The 19004-nt window shown below is 36.8% G+C and overlaps 1 protein-coding gene across 1 annotated transcript in view; it reads left to right on the top strand.

Annotated features, from left to right (window-relative positions):
- The first annotated feature begins 751 nt into the window (after positions 1 to 751).
- The window catches only part of COL6A5 (collagen type VI alpha 5 chain), a 113834-nt gene continuing 95581 nt past the window's right edge, over positions 752 to 19004 (top strand). The window contains 1 exon segment of the mRNA XM_033131493.1: positions 752 to 1008. The gene's annotated coding sequence lies outside the window, so the exon portion shown is untranslated.

Here is a 19004-nt window from a genome sequence, read left to right on the forward strand (position 1 = left end):
GTCCTTTCTGAGCCATCTCTCATGTTTCTTCTTGGTCTTTTAATAAACTTTTATCATACTTGAAAACTTTCTAATTAACTTCAGAAGCAGTCCCAGAACCAAGAGCTTTGGTGCCCAGGAGGTCCCTTCTGAGCCATCTCTCATGTTTCTTCTTGGTCTTTTAATAAACTTTTATCAGTGTCATGTTAGCATGTCTCATGTCTTCAAGGACAGCCTGCAGAAGCTGGCAGGTTGAAGCAGTGCTCTGACAGACTGAATTCAACTGTACAAGCCAGGAACATGTTTACATATAAAATCTCAATTGTGGCTACATGTCCACGACAAACGAGCAAACAAACAAATATGCCATTCATCTAAGAATAGGCAATGCTTTCCAAGTTTCTCATTGGGATCTCTGTGCTAAATCGCATGTTCATTATTGTTGCCGGATCCGTTTCCCAGCCCTGCCCTTCTCGGAAGATGCCTGAGAGAACTCCTGCTACCCTGAGCAGAGGTTCTCTCTGTCTCTCTCAGACCCCAGCTTTCCCCTCTGAGAATTTTCTCTGGTTCTCTGCAGGCTAGCTCTGAGGAAACCACCAGGGGAACCATGGGCGCTAAAGGGCGAGAGGTCTCAGCCCAAGTCGCAGCCTTGACCTCAGCTCAGGGTCCAGCACATGAAGGTTGCCCTCAGTTTCTGAGGAATTCTGCTTGTCCAGCTCTTTTGGCAGCCCACGGCTTTCCCAAAAGCGCCTCTAGCAGCTGTGGACAAAGCCAACAGGCAGCTGGAACATCTCCGGACTCTCAGAAGAAAACGCGCAGAGTTAAAAGCCCCTCGGTGGAGAGCCAGGCCAAAGTCAAGGGTCAGCGCTGGCTTAAAAGAGCCTCCCAGCACAAGCAGCGCACACTGGGTACCCACCTGCTGCGCAGCGTGGACCAGGGCTTCCCGCGCTCCCTCGCGCGGTGTAACCCTCTGGAGAGCTGGGGGCCGGCTCTAGGGTTCTGAGAGTCCCCAGACCCCGGGAAAGTTCGGTGAGTGTGGGGAGTGGGGGCTTGGAGCCTGAGAGTGCAGAGGACCTATACGTAGGTGTGCATAAGGATTACCCCTTCCTGCGATTTTGCGCTGGTAGGATACCTTAAAATCCCAGACCCGAAAGAATTTTGCAAATGGTTGAGACTAGGTTCTTAACGCCAGACTCTTAGAGTTGGAAAGAACCTTAAAGCAAAGCTATTTGAAATGTGGATCAAGGACTAGCAGCATCTCTATCCCATGGGACCTTGTTAGAAATGCATATTTATGGGCCCCACCCCAGACCGGCTGAACCAGAATCTCTGGTTTGGGGCCCTGGAATATGTGTTTTAGCAAGCTCCCCAGGAGATTTTCCTGCAGCTAAAGTTTGATAACCACTGACTTAGAAGTCATTTACTCTAACACTTAAGCCCCTCACGCCATGCAGGAATGTTTAAATAAACAGCACAAACATAAGGCATTAGATACTGGGGTCTATTCAGATATAATAAGAACTTTGAAACACTTGTGGTTTGTGGGGGTTGCTATTCTCTTTCGAAGTGTGAACTGTGGTCTTGGAGATTTCTTCAAAATAGCATTCAAGGTTTTAACAAACATTTCTGAGTTTCTACTATGTGTAAGGCTCCAAGCGAGGTTTTTTCAAACTGAAGGAGAGAGTTATACACTCTTAAATCCCCAAGCTGGCACCACATTTTTTCTTTAACCAGGATCTTTGTAACTTGGTGTAGTGCTTTATACCTCACATTTATTTTGGTGTGGTATTTGAGTGCTCCTTCTGAACTTAATTTTTATTATTGTTGTTAACCCAGAATATCGGAATAGATACTTTGGAAGAGATGTATTTACTTCGTGAATTCTGAACAAAAACCCTTAAGAGAAATTCATATTGCCAAGACATTTTTTGATCTTTGTATTGAAGTTTATGTGATAAATTTTATAAGTAGAATAGATAGGGACCCTGAGATTTCTTATCAATCAAAGTGAGAAAGACAATTTGTCAACTTTTCTGAGGAATCCAGTACCAGAGCTAGCTACTTCATGCAAATTCTGAGAAGAAATCAGATGCTATGGGAAAGACCCTTAGAAACAAATGTGAACGCCATGTAGACCCAAATTATGCTGTTCCCTGTTCTCCAAAGTTCTGAACCATTCCTGCAGATGAAGCAGGTTCTTTATCACTGCTGCGAACCTTAATCATGAAATATTTGATGATGAAGATTCTATGAATGGTTTGCTGTCTGTTGTGTGTTTTTTGTTTTGTTTCTTGTTATTCTCCTTTGGTGGTTTAACTTAAATATTAAGTCTAAATCCACTACTGAATATTCTGAGACTCTGGAGCAAAACTCTGCAGATACTTCTCTGTATTTTCCCTACTCTTCAATGAGTGGATGCAGGATGTATGGTCTTGGTGGCATTTGCTGGCATGATTCCAAAGTTTCTTCCTGGAGTTCCCTACCTGCTATATAGTTACAATGTTGAATCTTTATTAACATGTTAAAGAAGAGAAAATACTTAATATGGTAATCATATATTTAATTGTGTGTACATGTTTTAAGTTACAACATCTAAAAGGCTTGCTCACAGATTTCAAAGTCTAACAGAAGTTTGAAAACAACTTTGGAAATGTTGGTTAAATTGAAATCCATTGCCAGGAGTGCCATAAGCCTATGTAAGTTAATTTTGCCACTGTAAATATTCTCTATCCTGAATCATGGGTGCGCACAGGGATTGTTCATAAGTATTAAAAGAACATACGACAATTAAATTCTCGAACTTGTTGCAAAGATGTTGAGGGATTATTCATTATGAATTTGTGCCAAATGAACAAACAGTTAACCAAGTTTACTATTTGGAAGTACTGAAAGGGCTGTGTGAAAAAGTTAGACGAAACGACCTGAACTTTTCACCAACAATTCATGGCTCTTGCATCACAATGCACCAGCTCACACGGCACTGTCTGTGAGGGAGTTTTTAGCCAGTAAACAAATAACTGTATTGGAACACCCTCCATACTCACCTGATCTGGCCCCCAGTGACTTCTTTCTTTACCCGAAGATAAAGGAAATATTAAAAGGAAGACATTTTGATGACATTCAGGACATCAAGGGCAATGTGATGACAGCTCTGATGACTATTCCAGAAAAAGAGTTCCAAAATTGCTTTGAAGGGTGGACTGGGTGCTGGTGTTGGTGCACAGTTTCCCAAGGGGAGCACTTCGAAGGTGACCGTAATGATATTCAGCAGTGAGGTATGTGGCATTTTTTCTAGGATGAGTTCGCGAACTTAATTGTCCAATCTCGGATAATCAGCCTCCCTCTATAAGAAAGTATAAGGTTTACAAATATGTCTTGTTTTTGCGGTTGTTTTATGTGATTTTTTTCTCCTTCAAGTTACAATCACTTTCCAAAGGGACGAATTTTTAACCCTAGAACATTTACCCAGAACCCTCGAGCTCTAACAGCGGAAGACAGGAATTCACTTGAGATGTGTACTTTTCATGACATTACAGTTTGCTTTGAGGATGCCCCTGTGAATTTTGTAGGATCTCAAATCCAGGTCTTCTCTGAACAGGTGCAGAAGAGGAGGAGGGGGGCACTGGGCAAAGCTGGGGCCTAAGATACATAGGCGATGAATGCCTACCTTATTAGGAGGGGCTAGCTGGTGGGGCATTGGCAGTTACCTGCATTTTTGTCAACCCCGAGTGACCTGTTATACTGCCTAGATTCTCTGACCTGTTTAAATTCTGATCCTTCAAGCCACTCTTTGGGGCATAGGGTAATTCAGGACTTGATCTCGGTTCAAGTTCAACATTTGATGGGCCCAAGTGACACCTTGAGCCTTAGACATGGTTAACTAATTATTATCTTTGACTAAGATAAGGGACATAAAGAAACCAGAATAGTGTTCATCTTTGCAGTCAGAAAGACTGAAAGTTTTAGGGTAAACTGTACCAGCTCCCTGAGCCTCAGTTTCTTCATCAGTAGTATGGGCATAATTATCATGCAAAAAGACCTACTTTACTTTTCTTTTTCCTTTTTATTAGTTTCAGACTTACAAAACATGTAATAGTTAGACATTTACAGCCCTCACAAAGAGATAACTCCCTCTCCCAATCTACTGCCCCTCTGATAGCTTATATAGCTGTTACAATTGACTCTACTCCCTATGCTGTGCTCCACGTCCCATGGCTATATATATATATTAAGTTATAGTTGACATTCAACATTATTTAGCTTCAGCTTCAGGTGTACAGTACAGTGGTCTGGCATCTATACTGTCCATGAAGTGGTCTCCCTAATAAGACGAGTTCCCACCTGACACCCTACAAAATCTTTACAACATTATTGATTATATTCCCCAAACTGTCTTTCATATCCTCGTGGCAATATCGTGGCTACCAATTTGTGCATTCTAATCTTCTCACATTCTCCCTCATCCCCACCCCCTCTCATCTAACAAACATCAGTTTTTTCCTCTATATCTTTGAGACTATTTCTGTTTAGTTTGCTCATTTATTCTGTCTTTTAGATTCCACGTATAAGTTACATCATATGGTATTTGTCTTTCTTCATCTGACTTATTTCACATAGCATAATGTTCTCTAGGTCCATCCATATTGTTGCAAATGATAAGATTTCATTCTTCTTTATGGCCGAGTAATACTCCATTGTATAAATGTACCACAGTTTCTAAATCCAGTCGTCTACTGATGGGCATTTCGGTTGTTTCCATGTCTTGGCTATTGTGAATAGCGCTGCAATAAACATAGGGGTGTATATATTGTTTTGAACTAGCGTTTTGGATTTCTCTGGATAGATACGTAAGAGTGGAATTGCTGGGTCATCAGGTAGTTCCATTTCCAGTTCTTTGAGATACCTCCATACTGATTTCCATAGTGGCTGCACCAATCTGCAATCCCATCAGCAGGGTATGAGGGCTCCCTTTTCTCCACATCCTCGCCAGCACTTATTCTTTGTTGATTTGTTGATGATAAGCGTTCTGACCAGAGTGAGGTGGTATCTCATTGTGGTTTTTATTTGCATTTCTCTAATGATTAGTGAGGTTGAACATTTTTTCATATGTCTGTTAATCTATACGTTCTCTTTAGAAAAATGTCTCTTCATGTCCTTTGCCCATTTTTTTTTTGGGTTGTTTGGTTTTTCTGGTGTTGAGTTGAATGAGTTTTTTTAAATATAAATTTTGGATATTAACCCCCTTATCAGATGCATCATTGACAAATATCTTCTCCCATTCAGTAGGGTGCCTTTTTGCTTTATTGATGATTTCTTTTGCTGTGAAAAAACTTTTTAATTTAATGTAATCCCGTACGTTTATTTTTTCTTTTACTTCCCTTGCCTGAGGGGATATCAGTAAAAATATTATTAAGGGTAATATTTGCAAATTTACTTCCTACATTTTCTTCTAGGAGTTTTATGGTTTTGGATCTTACATTTAAGTAAAAAAGACCTACTTTTCTGCTGTGTTATACACCTTCTGAGTATATTTCATTGGCTAAGTTTAGCTACAAAGAAGGTTTGGAAATGAGTTTTTAAAGCTGAGCACATTGCCCCATCCATCAATATACAGGTTTCACTGATAAAGAAAGAAGGACTATTAGATACTGGATAGGCAACTAGAAGTCTCTGTAACATGGATGCAGTACAAGAATGGTTCTTTGGAGAATGGCAGGTGATAACAGTTGTGGTGGGTTTGTGCTGTGTACATGGGTATGCATTGGGGAATAGAAAATGGTAGAGAAAATATGTCAATAAGAAGTTTCTAGGCAACTGGGTGACTTGAGGATGACTATGTCAAACAGAACAACACCTGAAATAAAAGTACTCTGGGTGTGAAATTGTAGTAATAATGATAACTTTTTCTAGATCTTGGAGCAGTTTCTATAAATGTTTATATTTAAATCTCACAATAATCCTGAGAGGTAAAAAAAAGGTCGATGTGTTTATTGCTATTTCATTGATGAGAAAGTTGAGACTCAGAGTTCTTAAACCCTTGCCGAGGAGTACATGCCCAGTTAGGACAGAGCTACTCTAGACATTAGCTTTTCTGACACCCAGCTGATCTCCTTACTGGAGAGGGGCAGCTTGTAGAAGAAATGACAGGATGAAGAAAATTATGCACACTTCATTGTAACCATTGCAATAAGGTAAGGAAAAAAAGTTGGAGAGAGGGAGATAAAATCAAGTTTTGCAAACAGTATCATGATTTAAAAGCCCAGCTACCTGGGTTCAAATGAGCATTTTATCACATACTAGCTGTGTGAACTTGGGTAAGATACTTAACATGACTTTCTTCTTCTGTCTTATGGACTAATAGTAGTACTCACCTCGTAGAGATGTTGTAAAGATAAAGAACAAAAAAACAATGACAGGCACATAACAAGAAATATGTAAATGCTTGCTGTTTCATGTAGACCATAGCTAAGAGAAACAATTGTAAATTAATTGAGTTAATTGAGATAGCTGATGACAAAATAAACCAAAGAAAAATCAATAGCTTTTATGTAAAGTAGTAGCAAGCAGCTAAAAGTATAATGAGAGGAAAATATCTATTCTAAACAGCAATAAAGCACAAAATAGCTGAGAGCTATGAATGTGAAATGTGTAGGACCAACTCCAGTTGGATCCCTGTGCCTAAAGTTTACAGCCCTCCCTCCCCACCGAACACACCTTCAACAGCTGCACAGAAAACCGAAAGCACCATAATGGGTCTTATGCAAAAATACTTCCAATAAAAAAAGAGGCATTTGTTGTATGCAAAGCAAGGGTTTAGAATTATTCCAGGAAACAGAAGAAAATTATTCCAAACTCTAAAGCATTAGAGATCACAGGTTTTATAAAGCAAGAGCTCAAAGAAACACAAGAGATGATGAGAGGCAAAGCCAAGGAAAGCACAAAAAGAAAATAAAAACTTTACAAAACCCAAACCCAAATTAGAAGCAGGTAGATATAAGTCCACCTTGTGAAAAATTGAGTTCTGACTTAGAGGACAGCTTTGGGAAAAATTTCATAGAATGCAGAAGACAAAGACAAAGAGACAAAAATAGTTAGAAAGAATAATAGTGATGGAAAACAAAGAAACGGTATAGGAGGACTATGTGGACTTTCTGGAAAAAAAAGAGAGAACAAAAGAAACTGAAAAATATAAAAGACTGTATTTCTTTGATCTTAAATTATTAATTTCAACATGTGTCATTAATTTCAAAATAGTTTTTGAGGGATAATATATTAAATGAATGTGTCACAAAATATTTCTCAGTTTGACAGAGACTAAAATATAAAAAAAAGTATCTTTTAATTGAAGAAATATGCAATTATATGAAAACCTTCCCAAAGTAAAAGAACATCTGAATTGGCAGATCAAAAGTTTCATCATGTTCCAGAAAACAACAACAACAACAACAACAAAAACCCAACAACAAAAAACAAATAAAAATTAGCATGTTGTTATTTAAGGATAAAGGATAAACTATCGAGGCAGAAAGGTTAAAAATAAATTAGGCTGACCATATAAATTATCTCAGCTACATCAGATTCCAGAAGACCATGATAAAGAGCTTAGAGGGAAAATGAAAGGAATGAGACCAAAGAATTCTGTAGCCACCTTCTATATATGGCTGTGTTATATTTCTATCGGACAACACCGATTGAGGTTGCTCTACATGGCAAGTTGAAAGGTATCAGAAAGACATTCTCAGTTATTCCAGACCTCAGTATACAGAACCTAATCTATTGCTACTCAAGTGTTTTCCGAGGATCAGCATTCTCTAGGAGCTTGTTCACAATGCAGAATCTCAGGACCCACTCTAGAGGTACTGAATCAGAGCCTGCATTTTAACAAGGTGCTCAGGTAGTTCTTGGGCACATTAAAGTTTGAGAAACACTGTCTTAATTAACCACTTCCTAAAAGTCATCCAGCCCAGTGCTTCCTAAGTGGTGAATGTTGGAAGGACTGAGTGTGCTGAGACGTTGCTCTCATTAGCCTGGGGCTGTGGGCTGGAACATCTTGGGATGAGACAAAGAACATTGTCATTTTTTGTGTGTACTGTGATCTATAGTTATGCTGTCCAATGTGGGTATCTAGTCACCCTATGTGGCTATTGAGCAGTTGAACTGTGACTAGTCTGAGTGGAGATGTGCTACAGGAGTAAAATACACACTAGATTTTGAGGATTTAGTAAGAAAAAAAGGATGCACAATGTCTCAATAGTTTTTAATTGATTGCACATTGTAATTATATTGTAGATATATTGGGTTAAGTAAAATATATTATTTAATTTTTTTTCCCATTTCTTTGCTGATGTGGTCACTAAAAATTTTTAAATTACATATGTGGCTTGCATTCTGTTTCTACAGTGCTGATCTGGTTGCTTTGGATGGCAAAAGGAAGAGTCAAGCTAAAGAACCCGACAATGTATATGGGCTTAATTAATTCTAGAAACTTAGAGAAGTCTATAATTCTTTAAACTTAGAAATAAAATGGAAATAACAGTGGTATTGTGATCACAAAGCAAGAAATATAATTCTTGAGAGAAAAGCTACAGTATAAAAAAAACCCTGAAGTTTATTTCATGATAATAGTTTGGGAGACTCTGATTGCTCTTATAAAATTAAATTAAAGGAAACAAAAAATAAAGTGTAAGCAGACTAATTTTCTTACCTTTCATAGGTAGGGGCCATAGGTGTTTTTTCATTTCTAAAGTAGGTGAATTTAGAAAATTAAATTAAAACATTTTATTTACAAATAATTTTGTTTAGTTTGCTGTAAGTAAAAATCTGATATCTGCTCTTCCAAATTAATGATTAAAGACGGGGAAATGATTAAAAACAGATGATAAGGCAAAAAAGTTAAACAAAAGAAAAGTAGAGGAAAATAAAGGATAATATGAGGTGTGATAAAAAATACAATGAATGTTTAAATTAAAAAAAAATTATTGCAGTAAAAGACACATTGCCATTAATCCCCCTCAAAATACTCTCCCTCGCTCTGAACACACTTATCCCATCGTTCTTGCCACTGTCTGAAGTAGTTCTGGAAGTCGTCTTTCATGAGTGCCTTTACTTCATCCTCCATCATGACAATGCTCCATGTCACACATTGTTTCTGGTAGGACAATTTCTGTCAAATAAAAACATTATGGTGTGTCCTCATCCACCTTATTCACCGAATCTGGCAGCATGCGACTTCTGGCTATTCCCCAAAGTCAAAATGACCATGAAAGGTAAACGTTTTGGATCAATTCAGGACATCAAGGCAGCCACACAGTGCAACTAAAGACTCATGAAAGAAGACTTCCAGAACTGCTTCAGAAAGTGGCAAGAACGATGGGATAAGTGTGTTCGAAGTGAGGGGGCGTATTTTGAGAGGGATTAATGGCAATGTGTCTTTTACTGTGATAAACTTTTTAAAAAACATTTACCGTGTTTTTTGATCACACCTCTTATCAAAAATAGATGACTGAGATAAGCCCAAACATATATTTTATAATATAAAAAAAAAAGAATTTAAATTCCTCTCTTAAAATAAAAAGATTCACAGATTGGATCAAAGAACTGAATCCAGCAAAATTCTCTCTTCCATATTTACATCTAAAATAAAGAGATTTAATAATTGACATTAATGATATGCTATCCAAGAGACTATAATGTTATACCATATAATATTGAGAGTCTACCAATGGGCATTTGGCTGTTTCCATGTCTTGGCTATTGTGAATAGTGCTGCAATAAATATAGGAGTGCATATAGTTTTTCGAATTAGCATTTTGGATTTCACTGAATAGATACGCAAGAGTGGAATTGCTGGGTCATAATTGAAAATGGAACTACCTTATGACCCAGCAATTCCACTCTTTGGTATCTATCCAGAGAAATCCAAAACACTAATTCGAAAAAAATATATGCATCCCTATATTTATTGCAGCGCTATTCACAATAGCCAAGATGTGGAAACAACCGAAATGCCCATTGGTAGATGACTGGAGAAAGAAACTGTGGTACATTTATACAATGGAGTATTACTTGGCCATAAAGAAAAATGAAATCTTACCATTTACAATGATATGGATGGACCTAGAGAATATTATGCTAAGTGAAGTAAGTCAGATGGAGAAAAACAAATACCATATCAGTATGATCTCATTTACATGTGGAATCTGAAGAACATTTTCAATTTTTTGAAATACCTCGTACTGTTTTCCACAGCGACTGAACCAATCTGCAATCCCACGAACAGTGCACGAGGGTTCCCTTTTCTCCACATACTTGCCAGCACTTGTTGTTTGTTGATTTATTGATATACTTGTTACAGTTGGTCGACATACATTGACATATTATTATCACCCAAAGTCCATATGGTACATAGGGCGCCCTCTTGGTGTCAGACATTCTGTGGGTTTGGACAAATGTATAACGACATGTATCTACCATTATAGTATCATGCAGAATAGTTTCACTGCCCTAAAAATCCTCTGTGTTCTACCTATTCACTCCCCTCCCTCACAAACTCTGGCAACCACTGTTTTCTTTACTATTTACATAGTTTCCTTTGCTGGAATGTCGTATAATTATAATCATACAGTATATTGCTTTTACAAATTGGCTTCTTTCACTTATTAAGATGCACTTAAGGTTGCTCCATGTCTTTTCACGGCTTGATAGCTCATTTCTTTTTAGCACTGAATAATATATTGCATGGTCTCGATGCACCACCATTACTGAAGTACATCTTCGTTGCTTCCATGTTTGACAATTATGAATACAGCTGCCATAAACATCTGTATGCAGGTTTTTATGTGGGTGTAAGTTTTTTACTCATTTAGGTAAATACTAAGGAGCACGATTGCTAGATTTTATGGTACGAGTTATGTTTAGTTTTGTAAGAAACTGCCAAACTGTTTTCCAAAATAGCTATACTGTTCTGCATTTCCACCAACAATGAATGAGAGTTGCTGTTGCTCCATATCTTTGCCAGTATTTTGATTCTCAGTGTTTTGGATTTTTGCCATTCTAATATTAATAGATGTGGAGTATTATCTAGTTGTTTTCATTTGCAATTCCTTAATGACATAAGATGTGCAGCATCTTTTCATATGCTTATTTGCCACCTAGTGTATTTTCTTTGATGAAGTGTCTGTTCAGATCTTTTGCCTATTTTTTAATTGAGTTCTTCATTTTCTTACTGTTGAGTTTTTAGAGTTCTTTGTGTATTTTGGATAGCAGTCCTTTATCAGACATGTCTTTTGCAAATATTTTCCCCAGTCTGTGGCTTGTCTTCTTATTCTCTTGACAGTGCTTTTGCAGAGTAGTTTTTAATTTTAGCAAAGTCCAGCATATCCATTATTTCTTTTATGTATCTTGCTTTTTGTGTTGTATCTAAAAAGTCATTGTCAAACTCAAGGTCATATAGATTTTCTTCTATGTTATCTTCTAGGAGTTTCAGTTACACATTTTATATCATGTTTGTGATCCATTTTGACTTAATTTTAGTAAAGGGTATAAGGTCTGTGTCTAGATTCATATTTGTGCTTGTAGGTGCCCAGTTGTTCCAGCATGATTTGTTGAAAAGACTATCATTTCTCCATTGTATTGCCCTCACTCCTTTGTCAAAGATCAGTTGACTCTGTTTGTGTGGGTATATTTCTCTATTCTGTTGCATTGATCTATTTATTCTTTCACCAATACTACACTGCCTGCTTATTGTAGTTTTATAGGAAGTCTTGAGGTCAGGAATGGCACCCTCTGACTTCGTTCCTCTCCTTCAATATTGTGTTGTCTATTCTGGGTCTGTTGCCTCTCTATTTACATTTTATAATCAGTTTGCCAGTATTCAAAAATAACTTGCTGGGATTTGATTGGAATTGAGTTGAATCTATGTGTCATGTTGGGAAGAACTGACATTTTGACAAGACTGAGTCTTCCTATCCATAAAAATAGAATACCTCTTCATTTATTTAATTCTTCATTTAATTATTTTATCAAAGTTTTGTAGTTTTCTTCATATAAATCTTGTACATATTTTGTTAAATTTATACCTACGTGTTTAAGTTTTGGGGATGCTAATGTAAGTGGTATTGTGCTTTCGATTTCAAATGCCAGTTCATTGCTAGTATAAATATAGGGAAGCAATTGACTATTGTATATTAGTTTTTTATTCTTCAACCTTAGTTCCAGGAGTTTTTTGATTTTTGGGGATTTTCTACATAGATACTCATGTCACCTACAAACAATTATATTTCTTCCTTCCCAACCTGTATGATTTTATTTCCCTTTCTTGTCATATTGCATTAACAAGGATTTTCAGTACAATGTTGAAAAGGAGTAGCAAGAGGCAACATCCTTGCCTTGTTCCTGATTTTAGTGAGAAAGTGTCTAGTTTCTCACCATTAAGTATGATTTTAGCTGTAGGTTATTTGTAGATGTTCTTTATCATGTTAAGGATGTTCCCCTCTACTGTTAGTTTGCTGAGAGTATTTTTTTTTCCTTATAAATGAGTGATGGATTATTGTCAAATGCTTTTCTGCCTCTGATCATATGATTGTATAATTTTTCTTCTTTAGCCTGTTAATGTAATAATGGTTTACATAAATTGATTTTTTAATGTTGAACCTGCCTTACATTCCTGGGATAAATCCCACTTTATCATAGTGTATACTTCTTTTTATACATTGTTGGCTTCAATTTGCTAACATTTTTTGAGGATTTAAAAATCTATATTCATGAAAGATATTGGTCTGTAGTTTTCTTTTTTTGTAATGTCCTTATCTGGTTTTGGTATTAAGGTAATTCTGTGCTTATAGAATATTTTAAAAAGTGTTCCCTCTGCTTCCATTTTCTGGAAGATAAATTGGTATAATTTCTTCCTTAAGTGTTTAGTATAATTCACCACTGAACCTGTCTGGGCCTGGGGCATTCTGTTCTACAAGGTTATTAATTATTGGTGCAATTTCTTTAATAGATATAAACCTATTCAGATTGTCTATTTCTTCTTATGTGAGTTTTGGCATATTGCAGCTTTCAAAAATTTGGACCATTTTATGTAGGTTATCAAATTTATTAGCATAGAGTTGTTCATACTATTCCTTAAACATCCTTTTAATGTCCACAGGTATAGTGATGTCCTCTCTTTAATTTCTGATATTAGGAATTTGTATTATTGCTTTTCCTCTTAGTTAGCCTGACTAGAGGCTTATAAATTTATTAATCTTTTCAAAGAATCAGCTTTTGTTTTTTTGACTTTCTCTATCAATTTCCTGTTTTCAATGTCATTGATTTCTGCTCCAGTTTTCAATTATTTCTTTTCTTCTCCTTACTTTGGATTTGATTTTCCCTGCTCCTCCGCTCCCCAAGGTGGTTGCTTATATAATGCTTAGATGATTGATTTTAAATCTTTCTTCTTTTCTGATATATGCATTCAATACTATACTATAGGTTTCCCTCTAAGAACTATTTTTGCTTCATCTCACAAATTTTTGTAACTTGTTTTTTCATTCTCATTTAGTTAAAAATATTTCAATGTTTCTCTTGAGATTTCTTTTTTGACTCATGTGTTATTTAGAAGTGTGTTGTTTACACTCCGAGTATTTGGGGACTTTCTAGCAATTGTGTCTAATTTAACACATTGTGTTCTGAAAGCAGACCTGTCTTGCTTGAATCCTATTCCTTTAAATTTATTAAAGTGTGTTTTATGGCCCATAATGTGGTATATTTTGGTAAATGTTCCATGTGAGCTTGAGAAGAATGTGTATTTTGCTATTTTTGGTAAAATATTCTATAGTTATCAATTATATCCAGTTGATTGATGTTGTTGGGTTCAAATATGTCCTTACTGATTTTCTGTCTGCTAGATCTTCCCATTTCTGATAAAGAGATGTTGAAGTCTCCAACTGTAATAATGGATTCATCTATTTGTCCTTGTAGTTCTATTGGTTTTTGCCTCACTTACTTTGATGCTCTGTTGTTAGGTACACACACGTTAAGGATTGCTATGTCTTCTTGGAGAATTCATCCTTGATCATTACATAATAACTCTCTTTATCACTGATAAATTTTCCTTGCTCTGAAGTCAGATCTTCTGAAATTAATATAGCTAGTGTATATATATATATATATATATATATATATATATATATATTTAAATTAAAGTTTATTGGGGTGACAATTGTTAGTAAAGTTACATAGATTTCAGGTGTACAATTCTATAATATATCATGTATATATCACATTGTGTGTTCTCCATCCTGAGTCAGTTCTCTTTCTATCACCATATATAGGATCCCCTTTACCCTCATTTACCACCCCCCACCCCCCTTAACCCTCTGGTAACCACTAAACTGTTGCCTGTGTCTATGAGCTTTTGTTTCTTCATTTGTCTTGTTCTTCAGTTGTTTTCAGTTTTATATACCACATATCAATGAAATCATATGGTTCTCTACTTTTTCTGTCTGACTTATTTTGCTTATCATAATAATCTCAAGATCCAACCATGTTGTTGCAAATGATACTATTTCATCTTTCCTTATGGCAGAATAATATTCCATTGTGTATATATACCACAACTTCTTTATCTAATCATCTATCGAACGGCGCTTTGGTTGTTTATAGCTACTATAATTTTTTTTTTAAAAGATTTTATTGGGGAAGGGGAACAGGACTTTATTGGGGAACAGTGTGTACTTCCAGGACTTTTTTTTTTTTCCAAGTCAAGTTGTTGTCCTTTCCATCTTAGTTGTGGAGGGTGCCGTTCAGCTTCAAGTTGTTGTTCTTTCAGTCTTAGTTGTGGAGGATGCAGCTCAGCTCCAGGTCTAGTTGCCATTGCTAGTTGCAGGGGGCACAGCCCACCATCCCTTGCGGGAGTCGAACCGGCAACCTTGTGGTTGAGAGGACGCGCTCCAACCAACTGAGCCATCTGGGAGCTCAGCGGCAGCTCAACTCAAGGTGCCATGTTCAATCTTAGTTGCAGGGGGTGCTGCCCACCATCCCTTGTGGGAGTCGAGGAATTGAACTGGCAACCTTGTGGTTGAGAACCCACTGGGCCATGTGGGAATCGAATAGGCAGCCTTCGGAGTTAGGAGCATGGAGCTCTAACTGCCTGAGCCATCGGGCCGGCCCTATAATTTTGTTTTGATTAGTGTTAGCATGGTGTATCTTTTTCTATGAATTTTTTTTTAATATATATATGTCTTTGTAGTCAAAGTGGGCTTCAACAACGTATAGTTGAGCCTTTTTTTGAAACACTCTGATGTTCTCTGTCTTTTAATAGACGTAGTTAGGCCACTGACATTTAAAGTGATTATTGATATAGTTAGATTAATATATCTTCATATTTATTAGTTTTCTATTTGTTGTTCTTGTACTTTATTAGTATTTTTGTCTTCTTTTTTTCTGTCTTTTGGTGTTTTAATTGAGAATTGTATATGATTCCAATTTCTCTCCTTTCTTTCAATATCAATTATCCTTGTTTAAAAAAAAAGGTTTTTAGGGATTGCCCTAAAATTTGCAATGTACATTTACAATTAATCCAAGTCCACTTTCAAATAACACTATATCACTTCATGGGTACTGCAAGTACCTTATAATAACCAAATATCCCTAATTTCTCCTTCCTGTCCCTTGTATCATTGTTGTCATCCTTTCATATATATAAGCTATAATTACCAAATGCATTGTTATTATTTTGAAGAAAATGCTATCTGTTAGATCAATTAAGAGTAAGAAAAATAAAAGTTTTTAATTTCACTTATTCCTTCTCTGATGCTATTGTCTTAATTTTTTTTTTTTTCCTGTATTCTTGATGCTCTAACAACTGGAGCCTTGCTGACCAGGAAGGGACTGCCACTCCCCAGGATTAGCTAATTCCTACAGCTAGTAAAAAATTTGCCTGCAAGCCCTCCTTTGATATACAAACTAATAAATTCTGAGTCCATAACCGCACATGACTCTTCTAACAGAGCTTTTAAACCCTAAAACACTATCACCGTTTCTTAATTGTCCCAGGATCAGGTGCTAGACAACTAAGGATCACGCCTTCAGTCCAAATCCCACTGAAATTACTCAAACTGTCCAATTCTGTCTGCTTAGTTTGCTTACTTTGCCTTGCTCCTTCCTTCCCAGGGAAACAACAATAAAGGCTCCCTTCCACTATTCCTCTCTTTCTCTCTCTGTGCTTGCTCATTTTCCCTCAATTCTTCCCTGTGTTGTCCTGTATGGTGTGCCATGCTTCCTGTTTCCAGGGGACTGTGCACAAAATTACAACTTCTTCCTTCATGACAATCATTTTCTGTGTCTGGTGTATCTTAGTACACCTCTTTAAAAGAAATCCTGGCTACCATTAAGACTTTAATCTTTATGTAGATCTGAGTTTCTGACCTATATTATTTTTTTTCTCTTTGAAGAATTTCTTTTAACATTACTTGCAAGACAGGCCTACTAGTGACAAATTCTCTCCATTTTTGTTTAAGAAAGTCTTTATTTTTACTTTATCCTTGAAGGATAATTTTACAGGGAGTAGAATTCCAGGTTGGTGGGTTTTTTCTTTCTCTCTCAACATTTGAATTAAAATATTCTGCTCCACTCTCTTCTTCCCTGCATAGATATTGAGAAGTCATATATAAGTCTTATCTTTGATCCTCTATAAATGGTATTTTTGTTTTGTTTTAGTGGAGGTTATTTTTTTTTTTTTTTTTGCATTTATTCTGCTTGTTCTCTGAGCTTCCTGGATCTGTGGTTTGGTATCTGACATTAATGTGGGGGAAATTCTCAGTCATTATTGTTTCAAATATTTCTTCTGTTCTTTTCTTTCTTCCCCTTCTGGTATACCATTATACATATATTACATTTTTTGTAGTTGTCCCACAGTTCTTGCATATTCTATTCCTTCTCTTTTCTTTTCACTTTTGCAAGTTTCTACTGACTTATCCGCAAGCTCAGAGATTCTTTCCTCAGCCATGTCTAATCTAATCTACTAATGAGCCCATTAAACGCGTTCTTCATTTCTGTTACAATTTTTGACCTCTTGTATTTGTTGCTTACATTATCTATCTGTTCTTGCATGTTGTCTACTTTTTCCATTAGAATCATTAGCATACTAATTATTGTTATTTTAAATTCCTGATCTGGTAATTCCAACATCCCTTCCATATCTGAGTCGAGTTCTGATACTTGATCTGTGTCTTCAAACTGTGTTTTTTGCCTTTTAGCGTGCCATATGATTTTTTTTGTCAAAAGCCAGACATGATGTAGTGGGTAAAGCAAACTGCAGTAAATAAGTATTTAGTGATGTGGTGGTGAGCTGTGGAGGGAGGGACAGCATTCTGTAGTCCTATGATTAGGTCTCAGTCTTTCACTGAGCCTGTGCTCCTGGGCTGTGAACTTTATAGGTGCTCCTCAGTTTTTGTTTTTTTTTTAATTTTTTTTTTCACCTCCTTAGGTGGGACAGGATAGCTACAGGGGGCTGGAGTTGAGTATTTCCCTTCCCCCGTGTTGGTTATGTTCTAGTAAAATCCTAGTAGGTTAGGCTCTGGTTAAATAGTTTATACTGAGGGCTGATTTTGTTAAGAAGAATAGAACTCTTTCGAATATTTCAAAATGGTTACTTTTCCCCTTCCCCTGCTGGAAACACAAGGGCATTCTTCTCAGATCTCTACTGTTAGAACTTGCTAGAGCTAGTGGAGGTCAAACTTACAAAAGTATGGGTGCCACCCTAACACTGGGCCATCGCCTGGACTTTTTAACTCAGATTTGTCCACATTGAGCTTACAGCAATTTTCAGTTATAGCTCAGATTTCCTTAACAAAGACACTGGTTACTACAGAGGTTTCTGCATGTGCGTTTCTGCTCCTTTAAGTTGTGATTTTCTGTATCTTCCTGTCTGTCTCTCCAATTTAGGGGCAGTGGTTTGCCTCTGACCTCACTTCTTTGATGGATCTAAGAAGAGTTGATGATTTTCAGTTTGTTCAGCCTTTTTACTTGCTGTCAGGACAGAGTGCTAACTTCCAAGCTCCTTATATGCTGGACTGGAAACTGGAAGTCCTAGGACCATTTTAAGAAGAAATAAGGTACTGTTAATCATTACACTGGGACAAAAGTCAAGAATTGGCACTGTCCTAGGAAACTGCATCATATATTTCAGGGTTTTTTTCTCCCTCAATTTTGTGTCGCTTTATTTAGGAAAATATAACTTTTAAATTTAAGAGTGAACTAAGAATATCCTCAACTCCACATCCTAGAAATAAATGCATTTGACATTTTTAAAAAATTGGGATCATATTCTTATATAGTGAACTGTGCATTTACCCCCTAATGTATGCACAGTTGAGTATATAAGAGTATATACCCATTTAAATAAATTTAGCAAGATTTACTTGCCTTGTATTGTGTTAGGAGAACCCCAAAGTAAAAGAAAACATGGTCCATTCTCTTAAAAGTTACACTACAGATGGGATGACCAAACATGTACACAGAAATAAACAAGACAGCTAAATGAAATAAATATCTGACCGAGCTGGTAAAAAATAGTAGTGTAGACTGAGTGTTTGGAGCACATGGGAACATGGAAGGTGGACGCAGCTGCAGTAGTCAGGGAGCAGGCTGGGCAGGTCTTGAAGCATTGCTGGGATTTGAATTTGTGCGTAAGAAAAGACAGTTCATGCTTGGGGCATGAACTCTGTGTTTGGTCAGTTCCAGAGTGATTGGGAATTTGAGAGCTCTCCAGTAAGTGGTTCTGGAAAGTTGCAGTAGGAAGGAGACATCATAGAGGCCCTAGTCTTGGATTTCCCAGCAGGTTTGGTGCCCAAGCACTGTCAAAGTCTACAAGTGTACATTGGACAGGATTCTTTTGTGTGAATTATCAACATAGCTCAAGCATAATATGGGACTTATTGCATGAGATACCTAAAAAAGTCCAGGGGTTGGTCAGGCTGATCAAGGTGTTGATGTCATCACAAACATGTCTCTCTTGATCTTGGGGTTCTCCTTCATGGTGG

The sequence above is a fragment of the Rhinolophus ferrumequinum genome, chromosome 17, assembly GCF_004115265.2.
Source record: "Rhinolophus ferrumequinum isolate MPI-CBG mRhiFer1 chromosome 17, mRhiFer1_v1.p, whole genome shotgun sequence".
NCBI lineage: Eukaryota > Metazoa > Chordata > Mammalia > Chiroptera > Rhinolophidae > Rhinolophus > Rhinolophus ferrumequinum.